This window comes from Hemiscyllium ocellatum, chromosome 12, assembly GCF_020745735.1.
Source record: "Hemiscyllium ocellatum isolate sHemOce1 chromosome 12, sHemOce1.pat.X.cur, whole genome shotgun sequence".
In the NCBI taxonomy this organism is placed as follows: domain Eukaryota; kingdom Metazoa; phylum Chordata; class Chondrichthyes; order Orectolobiformes; family Hemiscylliidae; genus Hemiscyllium; species Hemiscyllium ocellatum.
Window position 1 is genome coordinate 64,776,321 of NC_083412.1, and position 7,063 is coordinate 64,783,383.

The 7,063-nt window shown below is 40.7% G+C and overlaps 1 protein-coding gene across 1 annotated transcript in view; it reads right to left on the minus strand.

Annotated features, from left to right (window-relative positions):
* dusp27 (dual specificity phosphatase 27) overlaps positions 1–2,732 on the minus strand; it is a 43,863-nt gene extending 41,131 nt beyond the window's left edge. The window contains exon 1 of the mRNA XM_060833114.1: positions 2,631–2,732. The gene's annotated coding sequence lies outside the window, so the exon portion shown is untranslated. The remainder of the gene's footprint in view (positions 1–2,630) is intronic.
* Between the last annotated feature and the right edge of the window lie 4,331 nt (positions 2,733–7,063).

The window sequence follows — 7,063 nt, forward strand, 5'->3', positions numbered from 1 at the left end:
TTGTAGTATTTATTTGAATCTGCATGTAGCAATTTTAACATGAAAATTCCTCACAATGATATCAAGCTTGTGAATTATTGCCCCACCCAATACTTTTCTTATGTTGACACCAAAAACGATTGATAAAATGTAACGTATTGGGCCAATTTGAACTCATTCGAAACCACCCACATGCACAGAGTCAAAACGGCCTCCATTCTGCTTGCAGCTGATTCAATAGGAACTCTTAAACCAATGAATATTAATGAGAGACAAAAAAGTATCAGGCAGAGTTTAATAGATCATGGCCGAACCTCTATCTCAATGCCATATTCCTACTTCCTCCCCATACCCCTTGACACCTTTAAAATATTTTTAAAACTATCTCTTTCTTGAATATATTCAGTGACTTGGCCTCCACAGATATCTGTGATAAAGAATTCATTCTTCATCTCGGTCCTAACTGATCTACTCTGCATCCTGAGACGGTGCCTCTTGGTTCCAGAGTTCCCAACCATGAAAAACATCCTTCCTGCATTTTGTCTGTCCAGCCCTGTTAGAATTTTATTACATTTCAATCAGATCCCCTAACATCCTTCTAGACTCTAGTGAATAGACGACAAGTCAAACCAATTTTTCCTCATTGGTTTTGCCATCTCCAGTATCAAACTAGTAAACATCTGCTGCCCTCCCTGTATGGCAAATGTATCCTTTCTTATGTAGGAAGACAAAAACTGCACACAATAGGTAATATAGTATTACAACAATACATATATGGAAATATTGAATTCCAAAATTCTATAGATTCTGAAGCAGTACCCACAGATTGCAGCGTGGTAAGTGTAACCTCAATTTAAAAAAGAGCAGCAATTAAACTGAAAATTGCATACCTGTTAGCCTAACATGAGCAGTAGGGAAAATGCTAAAGTTTATTATAAAAGGCATGATAACAGAACATTTGGAAAGCATTAACAGGATTGGACAAAGCCAGCATGGGTTTGTGAAAGGCAAATCATAGTTAATAAGCGACTAGAGACTTTTGAGGACGGAACCAGTAGAACATACATATATAACTTCTGAACACAAATCCACTTGCAATGAAGGCCAACATAACAGTGGTCTTCCGCATTGTTTGCTACACCTGCCTGATTACTTTCACTGACTCGTGTACAAGGACACCGAGATCACTTTGAACATTCACATTTCCCAATTTCTCACCATTTAAACGATGCTCTTCCTTTCTGCTTTTCACATTGAAGTGTATAACTGCATATTTAGTCACAGTTTATTGCATTTGCCATTTGGTTGTCCACTCACTCAACTAGTCTAAATCACCTTGCCTCCTCCTCAAAACAGTCCCCACGATTTTGTGTCACTAATAAACTTGGAAATGCTGCATTTGGTTCCCTCATCCGGATCATTCATATACCTTGTGAACATTGATACTCAAACACTGATCCCTCTAGTTCCTTGGGAAAATGCTCATTTATTTACAGGCTGCTTCCTGGCTGTCAACCAATTCTCGATCAATATTACCCCCACTTCATGTGATTTATCTCGGCCCAGTGCCCTTTTATGAAAATCCAAATACATCACATCCACTGGTTCTTTGTTATCCATCCCACTAGTTTACAAATATTGTCAAATATTTAAAAAGACAATTCTGAACAGAACTAAAGATACAGCAAGTGGATTTAAACACTGCCTTCCGGCTAATACTTTTACATTTAAGTCGTCATTGGACAAGCATATGGATGTACATGGAATAGTGTAGGTTAGATGAACTTCAGATTGGTTTGACAGGTCAGCGCAACATCAAGGGCCGAAAGGCCTGTACTGCGCTGTAATGTTCTATGTTGTATAAACTGTCCTAAAGGAGTTGTGATCGCAAGGAAAGAGTCCCATTGGACTGGAAGCATTCTCTCTGTTCCTCTCTCTCCGTAGATGCTGTTAGATGTGCTGAGTTTCTCCAGCATTCTCTATGTTTGTTTCAGATTTCCAGCATCTGCAGTATTTTGCTTTTATAGAGTATTGGCTAAGACTGGTATAAAAACATTTCATCTGGTGGAAAGAGAACCAAGCAAAAGCAACCAGGCTTCCACACATTCAGAAAATTTATGTTCTATCCTTTTAAAAAAATCACAAATAAAGATATTATAAAAGTTCCCATATGTTTTAATTTATGTTCATTGTCCTGTTAATTCAACAGGCTGACATTTCATCTGGATATTTTTGAGTGAGATAATAAGGTGACATGAATAATTTCAATCTCTACGTTGAGGTATCTTACATATAATCTTCCAGTGGTGAAAGAGTTCAGAGCATAAATTGAAAGAAGTATAGCACTATGGCCTTTCAAAGTGTCGTAGCTGGAGAGGCGCCGGCCTGAAATGAGAGACTGGCGATTATTTTGAAGCTGTGACAGCTGCTGGTTACAGATGACAGCCTCCCCCCAACCCCCCCAAGGCAGACTCAGGCCTATGGAATGTGCCCTTTGATGGCAATGACAGGCGACACCACTCGACCCGTTTCAATGTTTACTTACTTCATTTAAAAAGAAAAGCTTACCGTTTCTTTCAGAAACTTCCCGGTCTTCCCATCGGGCGTCAGTGAAACAAAAGTGTTAGAAAATATTTGAACGTGCCTCTTACCTGGATACTAAACTTTACTTTGTCACCAAACCGGGCTGCACACAGCCAGAGAGATCCTGACAGAGGGCTCGCTCCCTCTGGACTGCACAAAGAAGCTGACGCCTGATAGACAAGGGACAGAAATAACCAAAAATAAAACCGTGCAACATTCTTTCGTTCTCTCCTTCATTTAAATCTTAATCTCCTTTATTTAAAACTTATTTAAATCCTTAATTGATTAATAAGTTATTATTACTAATGAATATTGAACAATGGTGTATATTACTTTTTATTTATTTGAACTATGTTTGTGTAGGACCCGCTCGACTGCGCTTGGTGGCATCAGTATTATTTCAGTCAGGATAAATAAATCACAGACTTAATCTTGTGATAGGGTCAGATTTCAGAAGCTGCTTTAACAACGCATATCAACATCCTTAGAAAAACGCTCGTTCTTTGTCTGTTAGCAATGTACCATTAAAACTAACTTTTAGAAAACTTGCTAGTAAGTAATGGAAACAATAGCATAAATAATTTGACAATGCAAATGAAATGCTGTAAAGATGAGACCATTAGTAGTGCAGATGCAAGTGATACTTGTCAGTATTTCTCATGAGTAAAACAGAAGCAGAAAGCGTGAACTGCCAGCACTAATGTCCAAGGGCTGTTTTAATCACGTGAAAACAAATGTATCATTTCGTTTATGAATGAAGGATGAATTTTCAGGGGTTTGTGCTCCAACCCTTTACCATTTTGATGGTAGTTTAATTTCAGAGGTTTCACATTCTCTTACCACAAAATAAACATTTTTATAATTTTTTCTATGATGTAAACTAACCACAAACGACAATGTGCAATACACAGCATCAAATACTCTAAACTAATGGCCTTTTATCGCATAGTCTCAGAATGAATCCTTACAGCTAAAATCCCATAATTCATTCAGTAGCTGAAGGCGGGTCCATGACACATTGTCTGCTGATGGGTCATTCCCAGCTGTTTTTATCAGTCTTGCCGTTGCTTTCCCCTCACAACAGATAAGGGAGAGAGCAGACCCCCAGCCAGAGTTAGAACTGAGCATATGTCTGTCAGTGCTAGTCACAACACTAGCTAGTTTTCTAGACAACTGAGCTAGCTAACCTTTCAGACTAACTCTAAGACCCGAGAAGGCATAAATAGAATTGAATTAGATTAATGACTGACCTGTGATGAAACAAAATGTTTCTTTTAGACAGTATTTAGAAACATCATAGTGGGTTTGTGATTTTAAAAAATAATTTTAAGGTTCTAGGATTCTTTGACACATATGGTAGGATCTTGTACTCCTGGAAGTGGTGAGCACGGAGAGGCAAGAGTACCTAATGACATGGGGCAATGGTGTACCCAAATCTGAAGCCTTGCCACCTCCCTCAGAATTAAGCTCTCAACAGGAATGGTCAATGTCAACCTCCCAACCCTGTTGCCAATTGAGACTGGGCACAAGAGCTACTGCCCTCTGATTGACTGGGAGGTCTCACTGGGTGGGACTTGCAGAACTGACCCGGAAGATGCAGTGTGGGTCTCTCATTGGCCCTCCAGCTGGCTCACTAAGACCATCAACAGTAGAATATGAATTCAATAAAAATCTGGAACTAAAGTCCCATGGTGATCATCAAACATTGTCAATTGTCATGAAAAAATCCATCTAATGTCCTTCAGGGAAGAAAACTGCCATCCTTACCATGGTCTGGCTCTTATGTGACCCCCAGCTGCCCTCTGGGTAATTAAGGATGGGCAATGAATGCTTCCTAAACAGTGAGGCCCAAATATGACTGAATTAAAAAAAGAACCAGCGTATCTCAGATGGAACAGTCCTCACAGAATGCTGACATGGGAGGGCAGGGGATTTGATTGCAGCATCCCATTACAAATGACAGAAATGGTGGCTTATGACCTTTGGATGCAGATGCCTGTGGGGTGTAAAGTAAGAGCTGAGGAAGTGAGAGCAAGGAGAAGGGGAGAGGACAGAAGCACAGGAAATAGGTCACTCACACTAAGGGTCCAGTTGATCACGGTGGCTGGGAATCCTCGATTGAGGAAAACAATGGACACATCTGAGACCCCCTTGTCAAGCCAAACAGAGACATGCACAAGAATTTCTAGAAGCATGGCATTCCAACCAGAAACTCCATCAACAGACACATTAACTTGGATCCCATTTACCATTCCCTGAGAAAAAGAACAGGAAATGATGTCACTGCAGGAAATGACATCGCCAACCCAAGGATACCCAAACATATAAATAGAAAGCAGGAAACACCAGCAGTGCTTTGTCCAAAGGGTGACTGAAGGTGTTACCCAGTATGATGATGAAATGTCTGAAATGAACCTTCTAACTCAGCGAGCAAACCTACATCCAGAACCTCAACTTGAGCTACAAATCTTCTCAAAACTCACTACCCCCTTGTGGAAGCTGGCATCATTGGAAGGTGATGCAATGGAGATGGAGAAGTTGGAAGATTGGAATAGAGTCTTTACAGAATCACAATCCTGAGAGAGAGCATAACTGTCACACTTGCTGCCTTTCTGCCATTCAGTGAAAATTGGTACTTTCACTGATCTGCAGCAGCAGAGTCTGTGGAAAATGACAGATGCCTTGAAAGCTTCTATTCATTTGCTTTGTTAATTTGTCTAAAATGGCTGGCACCTCTTCCCAGTGTGGAGCACAGGTCTGAGCCCAGAAAGCAGGGTGTGAGGATGTAAAGTCAAGGTACCTGTGGAAATCAGTGGGTTTGTCATGGATATTGGTGACCAGCCTATTCCTGAAATGGAAACAGAGATGGCAAGGAAGGGTAGGGAGGAATCAGATATGGCAAAAGTGAGGACAGCAGATGCTAGAAACCAGAGTTTAGATCAGAGTGGTGCTGGAAAAGCACAGCAGGTCAGACAGCATCCGAGGAGCAGGGAAATTGATGTTTTGGGCAAAAGCCCTTCATAGGAGTCAGAGATGGACCAGGTGAAGGAGAGAGCGGCTGGAAACTGGAAGCAAAATTCATACACTTTCCCAGTACTGGATGAGAGAGGGAAGCAGTACCGGTGATGTCATCAATGCACCAAAGAAAAGAGTGTGGATGGGTGCTGGAGAAGGACTAGAACAAGGAATATTCCACACACCCCACAAAGAGACAGGCATAACTGGAGCACATGCACGTACCCATAGCCACCCTTTTGAAAAAAGTGAGACGAGTTAAAGGGAAAGTTCAACATGAGGATGAGCTTGCCTAAGTGGAGGAGGGAGGCATTGGGTAGGAATGGCTCAGGCCTTTTTCCAGAAGATAACTTGCCACAGAGAGAAGCTATATTGGACATACGAATACTTGCTCAGAATTTTCTGTAAGTGGCTTACAGTATGGAGGAGTCTGTTTGCATTCTGTATGATATCACTTGTTGCAACATCAGAACTCTCGAGGTTGTCTTGATCAGTCTGTTTGATCAGTCTGGTCAACACTAGAGGGGGCTATATCCTGGCCCTTACAATGTTTAGTAAATGTTTACAGTCTTTACAGACTCTCGGCTCCACCATGGAGAGAGGTGTCAATCACTTTGGACAGATTAACAAAGCAAATGAATAGAAACTTTCAAGGCATATGTCATTTTCCACAGACTCCGCTTCTGCAGAAAATACCAATCTCCATTGAGATGGCAGAGAGGCAGCAAGTGTGACAGTTGTACCCTCTCTCAGGATGGTGATTCTGTTCTCAACCATCACAATATCAGCTGAATTCCTGAGATCTGCAGGAGGTTTCTACAGGCTCCAACTCAGAGGTGTTTCTGATCACAAGTATGTTAAAGGTTCCCATTACAGCAATACTAGTGTACTGGCTCTGTTGAAGTCATTGGTGGTGCACTTGGTAGAAATGGTGGAATTAATAACTTCCCCAGTTAGAATATCACTTCGGACATGATAGAATTGACATAGTAGTGGGTTTAGATGTGGAATAAATACTGTACCTTGATTGCAATTGAAACTTTGGTCAATGATTTTTTTTTCTCATTAAATTGTTTGTTTGTTTTGTCAAAATGTCATTGACAATGAGATTGACACATTGGTCAAATCTTCTATTCATTCATCTTAGAGCCATGTCATCAGTTGTATCATTATGATTTACATGAGTCTTGTGACGATGCTGCTCCTTTAACAAGGTTATATTGTCCTTGGTTTTTGTTTCAGAGAGGTAGTAAAACACACAGATTCTGAAAAGTCTAAGTTGAAGGGTTTTGGGGCCAATTTGATTATAGATAACAGATACTGCCTCAGAAAAAAGGTTTTCAAGTTAAGAAAAATATTTGTACAATGAAAGGGGATTCCCAGCTTAGCTTTCCTCTGGTTAGGTTTGCATTTCGCACTGTAGAATTGAAAAAAAGCTGCTGGACCCAAAGAGGCAGGTCAAGGCTGATTCTCCTCTCTCTCTGGC